The 23325-nt window shown below is 46.8% G+C and overlaps 1 long non-coding RNA gene across 2 annotated transcripts in view; it reads left to right on the forward strand.

Annotated features, from left to right (window-relative positions):
* LOC110203383 (uncharacterized) overlaps positions 1–23325 on the forward strand; it is a 258087-nt gene that overhangs the window by 26532 nt on the left and 208230 nt on the right. For both annotated transcript variants that reach the window (XR_013483560.1, XR_002322952.2), the window contains exon 3: positions 1710–1821. This is a non-coding gene — a long non-coding RNA (uncharacterized LOC110203383). The remainder of the gene's footprint in view (positions 1–1709; positions 1822–23325) is intronic.

Here is a 23325-nt window from a genome sequence, read left to right on the forward strand (position 1 = left end):
GTCACCTTTCTCAGATCATTCTAATTTGTGTTCCAGAACAGTTGGCTGAATCTGTGGCTCTATAAACATTATATTGGTGAGCCTTTCTTTCCACAACCCTTCCAACATTGACTCTGGTTTTGGGCTTTGCTAATTTTCTGGCTGGGAGGTGAAAGGTCTGAGTTATTTTCCTTTATGGATCTCTTCTTATTAGTGATTTGAAGCATTCATGTGAGACTCTTGATAGTTTCCATTCTTTTTTTTTTGAAAACTGTTTGTTTATGTCCTTTGACAATTTATCTATTGGGAAATTTGTCTCCTTCCCCTGGCAAGACTGTCCACTTCCACCTCAGGTCACCTTATACTTTGCATAACTTCTCTAAACAGCTTCTGTGGTCTGTCATAGACCAGGCCCAGGTATGGGGTGGGGTGGTTCAGGAAGCACAAGGGTATGACAAGGCGGGATGAGAGAAAGTCTGATGCTAGGCAGGAAGTCAGGTATGGGGTAGAAGAGACAAGATGGGGACCTAATTACTAGAACTGGGGCTTCAGGCAGGGTCACATTGTCAAAGTAAGAGTTCCCTGGCTGTACTCAAAGATCCCCAAATTGCCCTCTTGCTTGAGTCACCTCTCCAAGGATTCCCATTCCCTGCCACTCTGCACTGAGACATGCCAGAGACTCACCAATACTCTCTCAATTCAAGGTGAGTCCTCAGACAGTCCTCCCACATTCTCCAAAGAGGGGATATTGTAGAGTATTGCACTCTACAGCCCATAACTGGAGTAGAAAAAGGGCTAAATTTGAAGTCCAAGAACATGGGTTCAGATCCTAACTCTGATACTTCCTAGCTGTGTGACCATGGACAAGTCACTTAGCCTCTCTGAGATTCAGTTTTCTCCTCTATCGAAAGAAGTAGGAAAAGAGGGCAAGACTAGATGATCCCTAAGGCCTTTCTTTTCTTCTTCTACCTCTTTTTTTTAATTTTTAGGCAATTGGGGCTAAGTGACTTGCCCAGGGTCACACAGCTAGTAAGTGTCAAGGTCTGAGGTCAGATTTGAACTCAGGTCCTCCTGACTTCAGGGCCCATGCTGTATCTACTGTGCCACCTAGCTGCCCCACCTTAAGGTCTTTTCCATGCCTAAATCCTCTCATCCTGACATCTAAGCTCACATACCTGGGGAAATTGGCAATAGTCTGAAATTCTTTCTTCAAAGAAAAAGAGGAAATATATGACAGTTAATGACAGCACCAAGCTCTGTGCTTTACACGTAGTAGTAGTAATAATAATAGCTAGCATTTATAGAGAGCTTTAAGGTTTGCAAAGCCCATCACAAATATCGCATCTGATCCTCACCACAATCCTGTGAGGTAACTACTATTACTACCACAGTGCCAGGCACAGAGTGGGTGTGTAACCAAAGCTGGGGGAATTGTCTCCTCCTCCCCCCTTCCATCCCCTCAGGAGTTTTAGAGAAACAAGGCAGTAAAGCAGTCCTGGGAACTGTAATTTCCTCTGGGTGTCTGATGTACCAGTCCCAGCAGTCTCTGGAGCGAAGTCCCGACATGGGCCGAGAAAGATTTTTCAATAAGGGTTGGAAGGAAAAGGCTGCAGAGCCTGCGGGCATCTCTTAGTTAAGCAGACGCCTTCTGTATTCCCGGAGTGTTCCAACCGGTTACCTATTGACTTGACTGCAATTGTTTTGTTTTGTTTTCCTCTTTTCACTTACAGGCTTGGAGCTGGGAACAAAAGAATCGGATGGAAGGATGAACAGGTGTAAACAAATAACTAGCAGAGTGTCTTTGTGGTCCGGCCGTTAAGAAGCCCCAGCTGGATGGCCCAGGTAGGTATGCATAACCAGGATGAAGCAGCCCTAAGAATAATACTGATGACAGTGGCAGCGAGGCCGATGACATTGCAATGCTTCTTTGTGCTGGCTGGGGTGAAGCAGAGTGTGGAAGGAGAAGTGAGTTTTAATCCCACCTCCAACCCAGAGGAGCTGTGGGAGTCCAGGCAGCCACTTCCCTTTTGTATGCCTTAGCCTTGGGCAGACTTCAGAAGGTCTGCCCTCAGGAGGTCCCCCAGGCCACAAATAATGATCCCAGACTCATTTGCCAGGATCTGTCTTTACCCTCTTCAGCCCAGCAAGGAAGAAACCGAAATTAGCTACTAAGTGGCCGATATGGGACTGTGGAGGCCAGGCCTGCTGGTTCCTAGGCCACTGTTTTTGCCATGATTCTGGGCCCCTCCAGATCCTTTCTAGGGACTGTAAGGAAGAATAGCCTCCCACTTCAGTTCAGAAAACACGATCCACCCACTGCGCTGTAACTAGAGTAAGGCGCTTGGGAGTTTGTTCCAGGGTCCTAAACGTAGAGGTGAGTGACAGCAGCCGACAGATGGAAACAGCGACGAAAGAGTTAAAATAAGAAGCGACCCTTTACTAGGCTAGCCTTCCAACTCAGAGCCTCTGCCTGTGTGGGCTTGCCCCAGATGCAGAAATGTCTAGTTATGCCTCTGCCTTTTAGGAGCTAGAGCCTGTGCCCCGTGAAATAATTGGGCCACCCCTTATCCATGATGAATTGTTGGGTCCAATGCAAACAGCAGAGTTAGAGAGAAACTAGAATAGCTTTATTCTGAGGTTCAACAAATAGCAATCACCGAGAGTATGCACATGCACAGGTAGTCTGCTGTTACTGGATAGGGGAGATGGACTTTTATTTGTCGAGTTGTTTCACTTGTGTCCAACTCTTGTGACCCCATTTGGGGTTTCCTTGGCAAAGACAATGGAGCGGTTTGCCATTTCCTTCTCCAGCTCATTTTACAGATGAGGGAATGGAGACAAACAGGGTGAAGTGACTTGCCCAGGGTCACACAGCTGGGTCGGAGGCTGAATTTCAACTCAAGTCTTCCTGACTGCAGGCCTGGCACTTTACACACTAAGGTGCCACCTAGCTGCCCTGGGCTTTTATACACAGAGGTAAAGGCTTTCCAGGTGGCTCCAGGCCAATTTTGGCTGTCGAAGCATTGGTGGGGCCATAAAAGGGGGCAGGATCCTGAGGTAGATAAGGACTGGGCACAAGATGGAAGAACTTTGGTTACTTTGCCATCTACAATTATATAGGATTTCTTGAGTTCGTCAGCAAGGCAGCCCCACCTGCGTAGGCAGAGGCTCCCGGAAGGAACAGAAGGAGGAAGCTTACATAGGTTTCAATTCAGGCAGGAGGTGAATTGGCCCTGGGCCACCTGGGAATTGGACAGGGCCTGTTGCTGGGGCCAGTAACAGGAGAGGCTTTTCCTCAGGTAACCCTGCCCTCATAGATGGGACCATCCTTGCTGCTTCAGCAGAGACAAAGGCCATATATAGGGTGGGGGGTTTCAGTACAAACAGGGTCAGAGACAAGATAGGGGAATGACAGACAAAATGAGGTTGCTTTAGTTTTCTTGGCTACCCACAGAATCTTTCCTCTTTCAAAAGCTATTATTGATAGTATGTTTAGCTTGACCTGAGCCCGTGATGTGGGACAGGACAGGAAGCTAGATTCCCCAAATTTCAGAGATGGTTTGGTCCAACCCACACCTGCACAAGAATTCCCTCTAAGCTACTGCCAACAAATAGTCACCCAGCCTATGTTTAAAAGCCCCAGTGAGCGAGAGAGAGCCCACTCTCCATTGGGACCGCTCTCCTGTCCCCCAGATTCCTAGGTCTGCCCTCTTGGGCCAAGCAGAATGAGTCTCCTTACCCTGAGGTTCATTATCCCATCAGCAGATTTTTGCCTTATGGTGAGACCCCCCCCCTTTCCTGTGGGTGTGAGGGGTATGTGGGAGGGGGCACATGTGCTTGTAGGTGTGTGTGCATATGAACTCACAGAATTAGGATTGTCATTCCTTCGATGGGGCTTACCATCCACCTGTCAACAGTTCTTTAAAGTGGAAATGATGAATTAAAATGGAGGGGAGTGCTGCAGGCCTGCCTTGGGAGGCCAAGGCCCTGAGGAGTTTGCATCTAGGTCATGTGACCTTGGGCTTGGTGGCCTTTCAAATCCTTCCCAGTCTGATCTTAGCCCATCTCTCCAGGCTGGTTTATTGGACATCTTCATCGCTCACCCCCTCCTTCCACACCGATCAGCACTTCCTCTACCAAAACTGCTTGGTAATTGTGTCCATTTTGTGTGTGGTACAGTGGGTGGAGAGATGGCCTGGAAGCTAGGAAGACCTGCCTCTGATACCTCCTGACCATGTAACCCTGGGCAGATGACTTCAGCTCACCAATGAAATCACAGCTCTGGGCCCCTATATGTGGTATTTATTTATCTGGGTAACAATTATTTGTCCCCCTAGTATGATGTGAGCTCCTTCATGGAGTGGACTGTTTCCTTTTGGTCTTTTGTATCCCTAGAGCTCAGGAAAAAAAATGCTTGGTACATAGAAGGTACTTAATTAATGCTCTTTGCTTGATCGACTGCCCCTCTGTGGGCCTCCAACACTTCCTGGAGAAGATGGGGGGATTAGCATGGTAGGTCTTCCCCATTTCTGCCACCTCTAACTTTGATAGTTTCTCTAATGGTGTTCTTGTCCTGCGGGCCTGTGGCCTCCTGGGTGTTTGGGGAGTCTGCCTGCCTGGGCTTCCTGAAGCCCACACAAAAGAACAGCCTCAGACAGCAGAGGCTACCAAGAACCAGTTGCTATCAGAAAGTTGGCCGTTTGCTCCAACTTTGGCAGTGTTGCAAGCAGCCAGGATGGAGGCTGGGAAGCTTCCTTGCACACATTCAGCTCAGCCCCTTCCTTTTGCAGCTCCCAGGCCCAGGTGAAAGGGAAATGATTTTTCCAAGGTCAAAGAGGCAGTCAGGGACAGAGATGAGATTCGAACCCAGCTCTTCTGACTCACTCTAAGGCTTACACACAGGATGTCCTAGCTTTGTCTGGTCTAAACTTCTCATCTCACAGAAAAGGAAACTGAGACCAGGGAGGGTAAAGGATTTGCCTAAGTTTGGTCACACAGACTCAGGATTGGAATCCAAGTCCTTGCCTCCCAGTAAAGAGTTCTTTTCCCCCTGGGCACTGCCTCCCCCAAAGCTCACTGCTCCATGATATGTGAAATCCTCATGAGTGAACCTATGCAGGCTCCTGAAATAGGCCAGAGCTTAGGACCGAGTGCCCTTGGAGGCAGGAGAGCTGGGTTCAAGGGCTGGCTCGGTGACTTGTATCCTCAACAACCGATATTGCTGCAGTGCCCGAGAGTTTACACACCACCTTCCCCCTCATTTGAGGCCCAGAACAACCCTGTCAGGCAAGTATTGTGGGCACCCTTCTCTCCCTGTTAAAGAGAAGAACGTGGAGGAGGCTCCGAGAGTCACACAGCTAGTTATTGGCAGAGCGGGGATTTGAACCCAGGTCTTTCTGACTCTAGGTCCATGTTTTTTATGGGTAATGGGGCAAATAACTTCCCTGCCTCCTCACTGGGGTGGCGTGAGGGTCACCTGAGACAGGCATTTCCAATGTGCAAAAATAGGAATATTGTTATGACTACAGCTTGCTGTTTTAATATTTGGCAGGGTTTGCACAGCTTCTGTTTCTATTTAATCTCTTCTGTCTTGAAAAAAAAAGTCATTTCTCCTCTGCTGTCTGTGAATTCAGCTTTAAATAATGCTGTTTACAAATTTGCAGAGAAGGAAGCCTCCAGCAGCGAGATGCTTTACTGTTTTTGCAAATGCATTTGCTAGCTTGTGGGCCAGCTTAACTGGATGGGATTGTTTGGAGGGAGAGATGGAGCCAGCAGCAAATTCTGTTCCACCAGGTCCTTTCCACAGTGGGTTGGGTAGCCAAAGGGAAATAGGAACCTTGCCAACCTGGCCTCGTGTGCGGGATTCTAGGCACTGAGCCTTGAGAGCACCTCCATCCGCTGACTTCCTGTGTGACCTTGGCCAGGTGGGCTTCCATCTCTGGTGCTCGATCTCCTTCTCTGTCACAGAGGGCAGCTGCAGCTGCTGGCCTGCAAGGGCTTCTAGCTGGGTGACCTGAAGCTAGTCACTTTCTATCTCTGAGGCTTTGTTCCCTCCCCTCTAAAATGACCAGGACCCTTCTGATTTGCTCTTTCTTCCTTTCCCAAATTCCATTATTCTGTGAGTGGCCTGAGGAAAGGCAGGGGGGAAGGCAGCTGAGCTGCTGTACTCCCTTCCCCATCATTATCTGCTGAAGTCTGTTTTTTCACCTTCCTTATAATTTCTGCATCTCCTCATTATGCACTAATGAGGACCACATGCAGATCACTTTCTCGCCACATGTATGCTGCTCAAAGTTTTGCTATCTCCCCAATGTTAAATAGATGCAAATGGCCCCATCAGTAAATGGCCAATGGTGGGCACTAGACCACTGCCTTGACTCAGTGAGCTCACACTGGCATTTATGACACCATGACCAGAAGGTAGAAGGACAGTTGAGGACAGGGAAAGACAGTCCAAGGATCCCTAGGCCTTACGGGTGGAGGCCCATCCTCGGCCCTGGATTGCCTGACCAAAGTCCTTTTCCTCCACACTGGGGCCCTTGCAGTCCATGCTCGTTGTCCACTTGGACCAAGCCAGGCTTCGTTCCTACCCAGAGCATATGAGAATAAGAATAATACATATATGTATATATGGAAGTAGAAAATTAGAATTATAGATTACATATGAATTAAATATGAATTATTGAATATTATATGTATATAACTTTAAGATTTGCAGTGAGATTTACATATCATTTCATTTAATCCTCACAATAACCCTGTGAGGTAGGTGCTATTATTTTACCCATTTTATAGATAAGGAAACTGAGTGTGAGAGAGGTTAAATGGCTTGCCCAGTGCCACACAGCTCATAAGGGTCTGAGGCTAGATTTGAACTCAGGTGGGCTTGATTCTATTCACTGTGCCACTCTAGACACCTCCATGTTTGAAAAGTGACAGTAGCCCTAACTCGGTGACTGATAGCTGAGATCAGCATTTAGAGCTGGAAGTGACCTGGTGTCATGGCAGTCCAGTGAGAGGAAGGACTTGCCCAAGGGAGCAAGTCCAAGATCAGAACTCAGGACCACTGACTCCAAGTCCAAGACCTCTTACAGTGTTCTATGGAGGGAGGCAGGCAGCATCAGTGAAAGGCATAATACATTTTGCCCTGATGGTCCTTAGGCCTTCCTTCAGCAGACAAATGCTCAGTGAGGAGAGGACAGGGGCAGGGTGGCCCAGGACACCAGAAGGCTTCTAGCTGTAGCGCGCTCTCATGGCACTCCTTTGCCTTGCTGTTTTTCAGTCGTGTCGGACTCTCCGTGACCCCATTTGGGGTTTTCTTTGCCAAGATCCTGGAGAGGTTGGCCATTTCCTTCTCTAGCTCATTTGATAGATGAGGAAACTGAGGCCAACAGGGTGAAGTGACTCGTGCAGGGTCACACAGCTAGGAAATGTCTGAGGCCACATTTGGACACAAGAAGATGAGTCTTCCTGACTCCAGACCGAGCTGCCCTCTATGTCTGTACCCTGGTCCCAGCTCGGTCAATAAGCCTTTCTTTGATCCTGACTCATGGTCATCATGTTTCCTTGCGGAAATGGCGTACCTCCTCAAATTAGATAAGCCCCTTGAGGGCAGGTACCTGCATTTTAAAACTTTGGCTTCCCTTACCCCTGGCCTGCTGGTGCCTCCAATAGAATAGAAACTTCCTACTTGTGCATTTCAGCAAACTTTGCATTTTGGGGAAAGCGTGGAACTTCCAGGCCAAGCTTGCATTCACTTTTGTGCCAGCGGGATATATTTTGCTAACCTCCTACCCCCCCCACCCCCAGTGCTAGGACCATGGGGAGTGACAGGTGCTCTGTGGGGAGCTGCCAGAGGGTGATCACCGTGTGAGGCTGGCTGCCCAGCTGGTGCCACCGGCAGCCCCACTTTCTTCCCACTCTTCTCAGGTTAGTTCTCCTCATTAAATGGGTTCTTCTCTCTAAGCAGTACCACCCTCCCCAAGTTGGACAATGCCTTTTGGTTCTTTCAGGCGTAACAAGTTGCTTGCTGCTTTATCTCCCAGAGCAGGTACTCTGCTCTGCCTGTCCAAGGATGGGGGAGAAATTCTTATATTTATTGATTTTGCTTCTCAACACTGTGGGGCGAGACTTGGGGGATGACAGCTATGACCTTTTGGGTTGAGTTATGAGTCATTAGCACATGAGAAGCACAAAGGGAGTTTTTTACCCTTCATGTATAGCAGTGTGGCAGAAGCATTAGCATTTGTCCTCAGCATGAATCTCTGTGGGTGACAGCCCCAAACAAAAGGAGCCTGGAGGAGAGAGCCCAGCACTGAGGGCATCTGAATCTCAAGTTTTAGAGGAGCTGGGCTTTGGGGGTCACCTCCTAATGAAAAGGAGGGAGATGCCCTGGGCCCCAGATGGGGGGGCCTAGCCCTGGGAGAGGGCTGACCTAATCCTTCATCCTGGGGACAGAAGGTACAAGACACCCAACCATTCATTCTCTGATAACCTTGTACCACACAACTACATGAAACTCCGAAGCTTTAGAAGAGTCTTTATAGTGCTGGTCCCAAGAGGGGTGCCAGAGGGGCCAGAACCTGACAGCATTTGGGGAACCGAGCACTGTTTTCTCTATGGACTCAAAAGAAATGAATGCATTTCTTAAAAAAATTAAATAAATCTGGTTTAGACTTTTCATTACTTCAGGCTGGCAAGTACTGCTACTTACCCTTTGGTACAAATTCATTCAGCTTTGGCAGCAAAGCTCTGGAGACAAGAGAGCTGTAAGTCACATCCAATGTCATCTTTGTAGCAAGTAGCCTGACTCATCCCAGGCACGCTTAGAGCTGCTGCAGGTTCTGGGGCCCGAGGGAGGCACAGAGCGGTCTAAGGGTCAGCAACTTGTCTTCTAGTAAGTGAGCCTGGCAGTGAAGTGGGCTAGACTGGAGAGAAAAGGCTCCCCTGCCAACCATCCTTGGGTGAGATTAGGATTGGAAGAATGAGCTGGGAGCCTTAGCATCATAGTGTTGGAGCTCGGAGAGCATCTAGGCCAAATCTCCCAGGTCCTCTGATGGTTATGAAAAGTTTTCTTAAGAGCCAAGAAGAAAATGCAGGGAGAGGTTTGGGTGCATATGTAGCAGTGTGTGTGTGTGTGTGGGGGGTGAGCAGGCTTCCCCCTCTCCTGTGGGTAGAGCTCCTGGCTTCCCAAGGGCTTGACTTTCTCAGCCCCGCCCTCCACATGGTTTTCCTTTCAAAGAAGGGGTAGCTTGAGATCATGATGGTTGGGTCAAGCCAAGGCATTTTTTTCAAGTTTGGAGGAGACTGGGACATATTGGTAGGCAGGGAAAAGGACAAGATTCTTGTGGATAAGATTTAGAAGAGTAAGAGGGGTGATCAAAGGGGCAAGCCAACAGAGAAAATGGGATCACATCCTGTAAGCAGGGGTTGACATTGGCAAAGAGAAGGGTCACCTCTTCCTCTAAGAAGGAATTCTACATCCCAACTGTAGAGATTGTGAGTTGAAGAGATACCAAGTTAAACCCTTTGGAGATAGTCATGAGACAGCTCAAAGTTTGGAGTCACATCTTTTCTTGTTTCCCACCCAGCCCTTTGATTGGGGAGGATTGTGTTTTTGTCCCATTGGCTGACAGATGTACAACTTTACTTCTGTCACATGGGCTCAGGTTTGGGGTAGCAAGTGTAAAGCAAGGAAGCAGGCTACAGTCACCCTCCGAGCCTGTAAAATCCCTGTCAGTGTCTTAGAAGTCAACTCTCAGTTTGGGTCATTGAAAGAGGGTGGCAGGTTATCCTACATTCAGGAACCCTGGGAATAAAGAGCCTTCCCCTACCGGTCCCCTTTTCTCTTCCTTCTCTCCCTCTTTTTCATTCTACTCTCCCCATTACCTCTCCCTTCCCTCCCTCTACTTTTCCCTCCCCTTCCTTTCTCCTTCCTCTATTCATCCTTCTCCCCCTTCCCCCTTCCCTTCCATCTTTATTTCCTTAAAAAATACATTCATTTGATCTGCTTTAGAAGCCTGCATTCGGGGATAAATAATTCATTCACTAAATGTTTGTTGAATGAATAAGTGAATGAATTCAGCAAGCCTTGTGCAATAATATGCTTTTCATCAACATTACAAATTCAGTTGATAGTTAAAGTTTTACAGTCCAAATATCAATAGATTTAGGCTGTGGTTATCAAGCAGAACTGATTCATTCATTTTTCTTTTTTTTACGGGTTGGGGATTTGGCGTTACCAAATGGCCAAATAACGGAACCCTCTACCAATCTGATTTGGCTGTTTCTGTGGCCTATACCGGTGGGCAACCCCGTGGATGGAGCAGTTACCAACCCTGGCTCTGAAGCCCTGACTGATTTTGCGCCCCCCCCCCCAGTCCACGTAATAGTCTCTCAAATTACCAGAAAGTCAGCGTCCTTCCCTTGGAATTTTGACCAGAGCCAATCATTCTGGGGGCATTAGAGTTCTTTCAAGATGATCCCTTGAGACCATAGCAGGAGACTTTTGGGGTCTGCACTGGCTATGCAGGTGACACTATGCAGGTCCCAAGCCCAGTTAAACAAGGAATGTGGATCTGGATTTGCTAAAAGTCAGAGGATCTGAGTTCCAATTCTGCCTGACCCTTAATACTTGTGTGACCTTGGATTCATCCTTTCCCCTCCTCTAAGCTTCAGTTTTCACCTTTTCCACTTAATGAAGGGCCTTTGTTTCAGCTCTGGTGGTTTATGGTCCTTAGCACTTTCACCATCCTGGGCCTGAGTTTCTCCTTCTTCCACATAAGGGAGTTGAACTAGATAATCTCTAGGTTCCCATCTAACTGTAATGTCCTAGAGGCCCAAGTCCCTCCCTTTCTGAGGGCCTCAGTTTCCTCCCCTGTAGAATAAGGGGAATGGGCTGGATGGCCTCTAATAACCTTTCCCATCCTCAATCTATGATGCTAGGAGCCTAGTGTGGGGCCCACAACCTTTGCTGAGGTCTCCAAACTGAAAGCAGCAAAACATATTGGAGGGGGTAGAAGTAAAATGGGGTTCCAGTCTTGATTGTGCTGCTAGTTAACTGTGTGACCTTGGACAAGTGTCTGTCCCTCCCTGTACCTCTGTTTCCTTCTCTTTAAATGGTTTGGTTGGAGGTAGATGCTCTTGGAGCTTCACCCAGTAACTGTTTCTGGTAGCAGATGCTTTGTGGGGGGTGGTGCCCGCTCAGTTCCCCAGCTGAGCTAAGGCTGGGTAATGAACCGAGACATTACCAAATTGTCTACAGCATGCATTCAAGGTTGCTGCTGGCCCGAACTAGCAGCTGCCATAACTGAGATCCAAGGTTTCTGTGGCACCCAGACCTTGTCCCAAAGCCACCTTGAATTTTGTACCTCATTGTCCACTCTAATGGAATGCCTGTGAACAAGATGAGTTAGCTAAAGGCAACAGATAGCTTTAGATGGTACTGGTAGATTATGGGATTTAGAGCTGATGCCTCCTGAAAGGTCATGTAGTCAACCCTTCAGAGGTTTCCAGCTGAGGCCCATAAAGGTCACTCAGCTTGTCAGTGGAAGAGTTGGGTGATGGGGAGACAGAGAGATATAGACAAAGATGGAGCAGTCCTCATCCTTGAGGAGGGCCGTGTACATTTATAAGCGTGTTTAAGATGAATCTAATGGCATTTTGGAAAAGAGGACGTGAACAGCTAGGGGACCATGGCGACTCTGTGTAGAAGAGGTGGAGGTGAAAAGGGAGCCCAGAGATGAGAAACAGCAAGAAGGTCAGCTGGGTTGAACCATAGAACCTAGAAAGGGGAGGGATGTAATAAGGCTGGGAAGGTAGGTTGGATCCCGGCTGTAGAAACCAAACAGACAAGTTTATATTTGATTCCAAAGGCAATGGTGAGTCATTGAAGTTTATGGAGTAGGGGCATGTCAATGGTAAGACCTGCTCTTTGGGAAAATCACCTTAGTAGCTATGGACAGGGTGGTGCAGAGTAGGGAGAGACTTGCAATAGTCCCAGTTGGAAGTGGCAAGGTCTGAACAAGTGGGGAGGGCATGCAAGTGGAGAGAGGGGGGCATATGGGACTGATGATGGGGAGGTAGAAACAATGAGAATGGTAACTGATTGGATCTGCAGGGTGAATTAGGATGAGGAGTTAAGGATAGCACCAAGCTTGTGAACATTGGAAGGATGGGAGGGCAGAGATCAAGGTATCTGGGAAGCAGAGGAAAGATAATGCTAGAGAAACAGGAACACAGGCCATTGCTTGAGAGTTGGAAGGCACCTTAGAGGTCAACTAGCTTGACTTTCAGAAAGGGAAACTGAGTCCCAGAGAAGGGAAGGGACATGTGTAAGTTCACCATGTAGCAAGGGGAAAGAACTGGGATTCATATCTAAGAACTCTAAATCCAAACCAGAATCTCTTTCCGGTGTGGTCTGCTGCCTGGTGCAGGAATGTAATAATAATAATAATAATAATAATAATAATAATAATAATAATAATAATAATGCTTTCAGGTGGGGAATGTACTTTGCACACTTGATCTCATTTGAGTTTCATCACAACCCTGGGAGGTTGGGCCTACAAGCACGGGATGAAAGGGGGTGGAGGAGAGCTGCTCCCCCAGCTCACCAGCCCGGCCAGGGGGTCATTTCCTTCTGAAGAACAAGCTGGTTCCTAGTGCGGCAGCTTTTCAGCAGCATTCTGCTGTTGCTGCTGAAAATGGAAGGCACACAGGTTTTGTTTAGAAGTGGCTTGTTGCTTCCCCATTAGCAGGACAACCCATGGTGATGTTCAACATTCCATTTTCTCAGTGTGAAATTTCATAAGAGGAATGAAATTGATTCCTGTTTCCTCTCTCTCTGCACTTGGGGAGGGGACATGGGATCTTAATCTTGAGGCAGTGATGCTTGTCATTATCATTAGCTAACATTTATTAAATGCCAACAGTGTGCCGCGAATGAGGGGGCACACAGAACGTGGGAATAGCTGTCCTTGGCAAGGCCATACTCACAGTCACTTCAAGGTAAAACTGCAAACTGTCAAACCATTGTTGTTGAGTCACGTCAGTCGTGCCCAGCTCTACGTGACCAACCCCATTTGGGGTTTTCATGGCAAAGATACTGGAGTGGTTTGCCATTTCCTCCTCCAGTGTACCCCTATTTTACAGGTGAGGGACTGAGGCAAGGCCCTGGGCTCTGGCCAGCTCCCCCACTCTCCCAGGCTGCTGGGCACCATTGGAGAGAGTCATGCAGATGTGCATGCTGGGGCCATTCCAAGTTCATGCTGTCTCATTCCCACCAAGTCCTTGGCAGATTTGGTAGTTAGACTACTGTTCTGACACCGTTCACTATCCTGCAGGCCCCAAGCCCATCCAAATGAAATCCGAAACCGCAAGCTGTCAGAGTTCTGTGCATTCTGAACCTTTGGTAGCTCTCCCATCTGTCCGCCATTTCCTGCTGCCCCTGTCATCGCCCTTTTCAGGCTCTCATTCTATCTCTCTTGCACTGTTGAAATGGCCTCCTAGCTATTCTCCTTGTTCACAGTCTCAATCTTCCTGCCAATCCATCCCGTACATGCTGACAAATACTTTTTCCTAAAGCATAGATCTGATTACATCTCTCCCCTGCTCAAAAAACGTTAGTAGCTCCCCATCACCTCCTGCAGAAAGTCCAAACCACTTAGTTTGCTAGAGCATTGAGACCTTCCTCAGTAGAATCCCAGATTGCCTCTCCCACATCTTCCTCTCAGATTTCCTTCTGTGCTTCTTGCACTCCTACCCATTCCTTGACCATGCCCTGGGTTTTCTCTGCCCCTACAACTCTGTCCATGTGATTCCTTTTACCTGGAATTCAGCTCTTCTGCATCCCACCCCTTGGGCTGCTATATCTCTATTGTCAAAATCCCAGTCATCTTTCAAGGCTGAGTCCAAATGTCCTGCTGCACCATGAAGCTTACCCCTCCAGGTAGCAAGATCACTCCCTCTTCTGAGCTCCTCCTCCCTAGTCTCTGAACTCCTCACAGCTACCTGGGCTTACCATTAATTTATATATGGCTTATGTCTCTTCTGGGTATTAGGCTCCTAAAGGGCAGAGACAGGGAGGAAGAAATGTAGCATTTGGGGTTTTCAGAGAGTTATTTAACCTTCCCTGCCTCCTTGGTCACCTGGAAATTTGGTTAATGAGGTGGGCAGGGATCATTTATTCATTAATAAATTTGGGTACTACTTTAAGGGTTTCCGAGTTGGTTGTTGGGGGAGATGGGTGTATATAGGGGGGAATTTGACTTCCAAATGAATATCTAAGTGCTCTGTTTTTTTTTTCCTGAGCATGGGCCTTTTAAATCATCTTTATTTGGTTGAAATTGGTTTCCTTATGGAATATATAAACAGAAGCCCATTTATTTTGCAGTAGCAAGCACTTGGCCAAGCTTTTCTGTGTGGCTGTCCACAGATTTTCCGCTGGTACTTTAAATCACCATTCATGCCCTATTGAATTTTACAAGCATTTTATTAAGCATTGCTCAAGATAATAACAGGGAGTGCATTATGAGCAATAACCTGATTTTATATAAAAGGAAAGTGAGGCACAGAGATGGGATATGACTTGAGCAAGGTCACAAGTCAGTGGAAAACATGGGGAGTAGCAGTCCTAGAGAATCAGTCCAAATAACTATTGTGGGTACCACTAGAACTTAGGAGCCTTTGCTTGGGGCTTACCCCATGGTGCTCAACATCCTCAGCCACTCTGGTCCCTGGGCCCAGGTCTGAAGAGCTATCTTGTTGGGCCAAAGCATGCTCGGTAGGGCCAGGCACAGAGGTGAAGGAAGCTAAGTCTATTTTCTGTTCCTTCCCTCAGCTTCCGAGAATTTCGAGCAAACTTCAAGGCTCAGGTCAAATCCCATCTCCTCCCTGAAGTCCTTCCTTGCACACAACACAAGCTGCTCCTTTTTATTTGGTTTTGGGATGTGTTAGACATGTATTAGACACCTGCTGCATATTGAACACTGTGCTAGGCACTGGGAGAGATACAAAGTTTAGCCAGGATATAGTCCCTACCCTCATGGAGCTAATCAGGGGGAAAGAACCCAATAAGACCCTAAGGCAGTCTGCTACTGCCTACCTCATGGAATTACATGATCCATGGGTTCCAGAGGTAGAGACCAACGTGCTATGTGATGGTTTAGGGGAAAGGTCGATATCAGCAGTGAGGATCTGGGAAAGATTTCTAAAGGAATGCACATTTGAGTTGGCATAAAAACATGGAGAGGAGGGTGGAGAGGACATTGCAGGCATAAAGAATTCTGTGTTGTCTTCATCACTGGAGCATGAATTCCTTCCTCCCTCTCTCTCTATTTAGGACCCCTCCATAGCATTCAACCTTGGGTCCCCGGAACCTTTCATGATGACATCATGGGGTATCAGCAAGAACAGATGATTTAGAGACAAGAGAATTATTGAATCTTGGCTTCAACACTTGTTAGCTAAGTGACCTGAGGCAGGGCATTTTGCCTCTCTGAGCCTCAGTTTCCATATCAATGAAATGGGCATAATACGCTATATACTCCTACAAGTTGGTATGAGGAAAGTACTTTGTAAAACTTTCAGAGCTCTAGAAATGTGACTTGATAGTACTCTTCTCCCACCTTCCCAGGTAGTTTACAATCCAAACTTGACCGTCCTGTGATTTTTGTCTTTTTCTGTCCCCTACTCTCTGTTGAAGACAGTATTAACAATGGCCTAATTAGATCAACTCATTCTTACTAATGGAGAGTTAATGGCTCACATCCTTGCCTGCCAGGATCTCTACTCCCTGAAGGTCTTCTATTGTAGATCAGAACCCACTCATGATTGCCTTCCTTTGGTCCGATTTCAGCCCCTGTGTCCCTAGAGAAAGAGAGCAGAGCCATCCACTTTGGATGTTCTAAACCTCTTGCCATTGCATAGGTAGCCAACAGACCACCAGAGCTGGCCACCAATGATCCCTTGCATGGCTAACCTGAGAACACTTTAGCCCAGTAAAAGGTCTGTGTCTTATAATAAAGATGAGCTTTTGCAGCAGGCAGCATATTGGGACCATCCAGAGCACTGCATGGTTTGTCCCATGGGACCCAATCCCTTCTTCTCCCACTTTTCTCTTACATTACTGTATCTAGACCCAGCCGATTGTCCCCTCTGTAGTGCCTGCTTGAGGTATACATACTAATGGACTCTGTCAGTGGGTTGCCCATGCAATCCTCTGGGCAATGTGTACCCTTGGGGCAGACCCCCCAGATCATGCCCCTGGGGCTACTCATGTGCTTCTCATGGCCTGTCTGGCATCAAAACGCCAACCCATGACCTGGGAACCTGATGCAGTGCTATCACAGGACAAGTAGAAACAAGGGACTGCTGGTGCCTCGTACTCTTTTCTAACTTAGCACAGAGAGACTCTGGATGTGAATTGGTTTTCTTTTTTATGTCCCTCTTATTGGTAATGAGAATCACTGTCCATTGGTCATCCTGGCTCGGTTTGAAAGAGCCAGAAAACAGTTACTGTGAAAATGTGACACTTTGGGTTTTTTCCTACAGAGACATTCTCATTCTGCCTTGCCCGACTCTAATGATGTTTGCATTGTAAGTATGAATATTAAATTATGCAGAAAGATAACGGCTGATGATTTGGAAATCCCAGGAAAATTTGTCAGTTAACACAGAGTGCACAATTATTTCCATCGGCTTAATTAGATATCATCTCCAAACTCAGCCGAGTCCCCACCTTTGGGAGGGTGGCATATTACTGACCTCATAGCCCTCCCTTCCTGGCACTACCCAGATGGAGGCTGGCACATGTTTCATGAAAGCTATATCCTCTTAGCTAAGGCTATAGAGAGAACTCACAGTTTGATAATCAGAAGACTTGGATTCAAATCTTGGCCCTGTCCATTACTCACTAGCTAGATGACTTTGGGTAATGTGGTGTAGCGGATAGAATATGGGGCTCAGAGCCAGGAAGGCCTGACATTTACTACCTGTGTACTCACTAGCTATGTGATCCAGGCAAGTCACTTCAGTTTTCTGTCTCAGTCTCCACATCTTGAAAATGGGGGGTGGGGTGGACTAGGTGGCATTTTTAAGGTCTGTTCTGATTCTAAAACCTATCATCTAGTGGGAGAAAAGTAGGTGTGGTATTCACAGGACCCCAAATTTAGAGCTGAAATGTGCCATCCTCTTCATTTGACAGATTGGGAAATGGAAGGTCATGGAAGCAAAGTCATGCCTGGGCAGCCCCACCTTCCTGGCCTTGGTAATTTCCTCCATCCTCATTCCAGCACCAGTTGGTGCTGATTCCTATTCTTGTCCTCCCTTTCTTCTTCCCTCCCTCCCTCTCTTTCTCTTTCCCTCCTTCCTTCCCTCCAATTGTCTTCTCCATAGGCTCTCTCTATCCCCAAGAGGGCAGGGACTGTGTCTTGTTCATCTTTGTCTTCGCTCCACCTCCCTCTGACCTGCACGTTAGGCCAGTGTTCAGTGTGATGCCCAGTGGTGGTCACCAATGAAGGTGAAATCAGGGAACCCTGGGAAGAAAAGCATTCTCTTTCTCTCCTCATCCCCCATATAGCAAGTACACTATTAAATCCATTTAATAGCTGTGTGACCCTGAGTAAGTCTCTTAACTTCGTTGGGCCTCAGTTTCCTTTTCTGTAAAATAAGAGGGTTAGCCCAGATAGCCTCTGATGTGTCTCCCAGCTCTGACCTTGTGCTGATTCAGAGACAAAGAACCTGGAGCCCCTTGCAGAAAAGGACTTTCTATGCTCTAATACCAGTCTTAGTCACCTTTTCCATGAAAGCTGATTAAGGCTCTTTGTATTATAGGAAGTTCCAAGGAGACCGCCACTCTCCTTGCCAGTTTCCTTAATTTATCTCATTACTTGAAATGACATTTAATATCTTGCTCAGTAAGAATAATAAGATTTAATGCAGAGTCTTTCTTTGGAAAAATGAGGGTCCTAGTGAAATAGGAAGGTGCCAACAATCCCAGAGCATTTTGGCCAAATGCCTCAAACAGCTTAGAAGTCTTGACCATACCAATATGCAGATTCAGGGGCTAGCTTCTACCCAACTTCTCCATTTTACAGAGGAGAAAACTGACGCTTAGAGAGGAGAAGGGACCTGCTGAGGGTCCTGCACAGAGTGGCCAAGCTTCTGGAGGTAGAATTCACACTCAGGTCTTCCTGACTTTGAGGCTTACTTTCCCTGCCTTTAAAATGGGGATAATTACACCTCTAGCACCTCCCTTACAATGTTATTATGACATTCGAATGAGATAACGTGTGTAAAATCATTTGCCAACTTTTAAGTGCTGTTTCAGTGTGAGTGTCATGCTCTGCCAGAGGAGATTGCCATAGGATCTTAGAGTTGGAGCTCTAAGGATCATGGGAGGTCATGAAGTTTAACCCTGACAGAAATGGCAGAACAACAATGACTAATAGAATCAGGGGCCAAGAGAATGAAAGAGATAAGGGTGTAGAGCACCAAGATGCCCTCAATGGAGTCATGTCCCCTGGCCTGGATGGACTCCACCCTTGGGCTGGAAAGAACTGGTGGATGTTATTACTGAGCCATTATTCTTGATCTTGGAAATGGGAGGGTTACCCTAAGATTAGAAAAGGGCAGATGTCCCCATGGAAAAGGAGAAAGAGAAGAGAACAGAGTCTGTAAAACGTGGGCCAGTCAACCTGATTACAAGGAGCCAGGCTGGCTTCCTCAAGAGCGGGGCATGCCACGCTAATCTCATTTCCTTTTGGACAGGATAACTAAGCTACTAGATGAGGGGGATGCTTGTGGATAGTATATGTTGATGTTAGTTCAGTTTTTGTTGAAGTATCTTATAATACTCTATTGGAGAAGATGGCGAGATCAGAATGAGATAACATGGCCATCAGATGGATTCAGGACTCGTAGATGACTGGACTTGAAGAGGAGTTTTTAATGGTTCAGTGTAAGCATGGCAGGAAGTCTGCAATGGAGTACTGCAGGGATCTGTAGCCTGTGCTACTTTGTCCTGGTTTGTCTCTTTCTCAGTCCTGTGGCCCCTGGTCAGATTTCTTTTGCCAGCTGGCCGCTGCAGAGCCTGATGCCTCTCTGGCCACGGAAACTCCTGGAGGAAGTTGCAGGGAGATCCTAGGCACTGCAGTGACACCAGAGGTTGGAAGCCTTTGGGTATAGGACAATCTTTGTCCTATAAGCAAAAAGAAGTTTTTCTATCCTTATCTCCTTGAAAATAGATGGGTGACATCTAGATCTAGCAGAATGGAAACTCCCTGAGGGCAAGGCCTGTCTGTCTCTAGCACCTGGCACAGTGCCTGGCACATCATAGCTGGTGCTTCATCACATCTTGAAATGAAAAAAAAAATGAAAGTATTGAGTGATTGATGGCTGGGCCATACAGAACCTTGAAGGAAACACTCAAAGTAGAATTTATGCGTAATGCATATATTTGAAACTTCATTTGGAAGCTGAATGCTCTTTGGGCTGGTGTCAGGGATGCATGAAATTAAATTTGGGAAAAGATCAGCCTGAAGAAATGTCATTTCTGTGTGCAGCAGGTAGTTAAAAGCAGGGTAGAAATTAGAGCTGGCAATTTCCCCACAGAGATGAGTAAGCCACTAGTGAACATATTTTCTTGATTGTTCTTCTGAAGTGTATTTGAGAAATATCTGGAACTTAGGGGCAGGAAACAGAGAGTCTGAAGCTAATGATGGGTCAGCCAGTCAACAAGCATCTATTAAGTGCCTACTACTGCCAAACTGTGTGCTCAGTGCTGGCAAAAGCCAGTCCCTGTTCCCAAGGAACTCATCATCTAATGGGGAAGACAACATGCAAATAACTCCATAGACAGGACATTTGGAGATAGTCAGCAGAGGAAAGGCATGAAGACTCGGGAGGACTGGGAAAAGTTTCTTACTGAAATTTGAAGGAAACCAGGGAAGCCAAAAAGCAGAAAGGAAGAGGGAGGGAGTTCCAGGAATGGGAACAACAAATGCTGAGACCCTAGGCTGTAAGCCTGGGTGACTGGGAGGATAGTGGTTCAAATGCCCCAAAGCTATAAAGCTGTGCAGACCCTTTGACCCAGCATTACTGCTACTGGGTCTATACCCCAAAGAGATCAAAGAAAAAGGAAAAAGACTGCTATGTACAAAAATAGTTACAGTAGCTCTTTTTTTTTTTGCGGTGGTAAAGAATTGGAAACTGAGGGGATGCCCATCAATGGGGAAATGGCTGAACAAGTTGTGGTCTATGATTGTGATAGAATACTGTTGTGTTGTAAGAAATGACAAAGGGGGTGGTTTCAGAAAAGCCTGGGAAGACTTAACAAGAACTGATGCAAAGTTGAAGTGAGGAGAACCAAGAGAATATTGTACACAGTAGCACCAATATTGTAATAATGATCAACCATGAAAGATTTAGCTACTCTGATCAATACAATGAGCCACAATAATTCTGGAGGACTCATAAATAAAAATAAATAAAACAACTGCTGTCCACCTCCAGAGAGAGAACTAATGAACTTTGAGCATAGATTGAAGCAATTTTTTTCACTTTCTTTAATTTCATTGCCTTTTTTTTTTTACATGATTGATATGGAAATATGTTTTGCATGACTTCACATGTATAATGGTTATCCTATTGCTTGCCTTAATGGGCAGGGGAGGGGCTGGACGGATGGAGAGAATTTGAAACTGAAAATAAAAATTAAAGAAAAATATGGTCAATTAAAAAAAAAGTTTAGTGAGGTGGCCATTCCCTGCAGTGATACAGATCACATCCCATTTGTTCCTGCTTACCTTTTGTGATTCTTGCCTGTGTCCTTCCACAAATCTAGCACCCAACATGCTCATGCCCTTCCTCATGTTCTCTTGATGTCACCTGGGTTCCAGCAGAGCTCATGGGCTGTCCATTGGTTAGCCCTCACTTGGGCTTGCCAGGCTTCAAGAACAGGCCTGGGGATGGAAGCTTAATGGGACTTGGAAAGGCTGGAGGGAGCCACAGCAGCTCTTGAAGGCCATTTCCTAATGGGGGAGGGGATGCCCACATCAATGAAAGTCCACGTCCTGGAAGTTGAACTAGTTTTGACTCAAGCAGAAGATGGGGGACAGTTGGGGGTAGCATGTAATATATTTTATGAGCAAGTGGGAAATCCAGTTACTGTGAAATTTACATTAATGTATATTTTTATTATCACCTGATTTCAAAGTATTGGAGAACAAAATTCTTTTGCCTTGTAAGAGTTTCATTCACCTGAAAGTTGGCTGCTAATTGTGATGCATCTGAGGAAAGTGATCGGAGGAGGATGACTGCTCTGTCACTTTACAAATGAATTTCATTATGTATAGGGTAGTTCAGCCCCAAGCACAAGCACCAGGGAGTGTGTTGGGAAGTGATGTGACTTTGAATGAGAATGTTCAGAGCTCTGAGGGGCCCTTTGAGGCCACCTAGAGCAATCCTTCATTTTACAGCTCAGGCAGCTCAAGCCCAAGTCGGGCCTCTTTCCATCATGCTCTACTGTCTCTGCACAGACTGCTGGGAGGGGGAAAGTTCCAATCAAAAGGGGAGATAGGGCTGTCGGGGGCTGTCACTGGCTTGAGTGCAAGTAGGCTGGAAGGCAAGAAGGTGATGAGCAGATGCTGTGAGTGTGCTAGGGACTGGCTGACATCACCCATCTCTTACTGTGAGTCTGCCACCAGCTAGCACAGAAGGATGAACCAAAGGCAGCCTGGAATGCTGTGAACGAAAAGCCAAAGTCCTCCCAACCCATCCGCCGAGTATCTTCTAAATGCCAACAGTGTACAAGACACTGGGCTAGGCACAGCGGATACACTAGAAAGACAAAAGGAACCTGAAGCACCCTACCCTCAAGGAGGGCTTAGGTTCTTCTGGGGAATAATACTTTACTTCGATAACTAAACACAAGGTAGCCCGAGATAGAAGGAAGCCTAAGTGACTGGGGGAGGCAGTTCAATATAATTATGGTATGCTGGGCCCTGCTGTGCTGGGCACTGCGCAAAGGCAAAAATGGGACAGTCTCTGTCCTCAGGGGGCCTCCATTCTACTGGAAGATGTGGTAGGTAGACAGAGAGGTAAAGATGGAGTAGATGCTGATTAATACATGCAATTTCAGACCGGAGTACAAGGCAGGCATGAGAGACACCTTGTGCATGGGGGCACAGACAGAAAATACATGAAGAAGCATACCATGAACTAAGCCAGGAAAGACAGGTGGGAAGGGGTTTGAGTGTGTGTGTGAAAGTGAGACAACGAAGAGGGCATAGAACAGACAAAGGGAAACAATGGTGGAGGTAATGGAGTGATGGTGTGATGGGGATCTGAACTTGAGTAGAACCTCTGTGAGTGGAGAGGAGGCTGGCAGTGGGGAGTGACAGGAAAGTAATTGTCAGGGAGGATTCTAAGGAACCTGTGAACCCGTGTGACTGGGGTTAGGGTGTGCACACAAGGGTGTGTGTGTGTGTGTGTGGTGCATGCAGATATGGGGACTTGACCTAAAACAGTACATTTGATCAGTGCTCACTCCCCATCGATCTCATTTTTCATTTCTTATGCAACTCTCTGCAATTTCAAACCATTTCCATATTCCCTCTTTAGCCACCTCTTGACCAGGTTTGTTTCCTGTTTGACAGAGAAAACCCACAAGTAACATCAGAGTTGGGTTGTTCCTTTGTCTTCCTCAAGCGGTGGGACTATCATTTTTTCTATCTGTCTGCTTCATCTGAAGACAACATAAAATTCCCTTTGTGTCTGGCAAGATTGAACTCATGCTGGGTTTTAATGATGATATAGAACAGTAACATTTATGTAGCACTTACTGTGTGCCAAGAGCTTTACAATCATCCTCTCATTTAATCCTCACAACAGCCCTGGGAGGTAGATGCTATTATTATCCCCATTTCACAGATAGAAAAACTGAGGCAGACAGAGGTGAAGTGACCTGCCCAGGATCACACAGCAGTAAGTGTCTGAGCCCTGATTTGAACTCAGGTCTTCCTGATTCCAGGCCCAGTGCTTTGTGTACTGTGGCACCCCCTAGCTGCCTACAGGTTTTAACCTGCCTAACCCCATTCATTCTCACATGGAGGAACGGCCATGATTTTATCTTTTGCTTCGGCCATGTACCCTTGCTCCCAGCTTGCAGTAAGTGGGGTGAACTTTTGCCGAAGTCTGGGCGGCTGACGTCCCTTATCAGTCCTGTTTTGCTTCTGTGCCACTTTTTAAAGTATCATCCATTGCTTCTGGTTGGCCGAACTGTCAGCAGCCACCTCCCACAATGATATAGCCTTTTTCTTCATCCCTTTTTGTAGCCTCAATTATTCC

Source organism: Phascolarctos cinereus, unplaced genomic scaffold, assembly GCF_003287225.1.
Source record: "Phascolarctos cinereus isolate Bilbo 61053 unplaced genomic scaffold, phaCin_HiC Scaffold_8;HRSCAF=390, whole genome shotgun sequence".
Taxonomy (NCBI): domain Eukaryota; kingdom Metazoa; phylum Chordata; class Mammalia; order Diprotodontia; family Phascolarctidae; genus Phascolarctos; species Phascolarctos cinereus.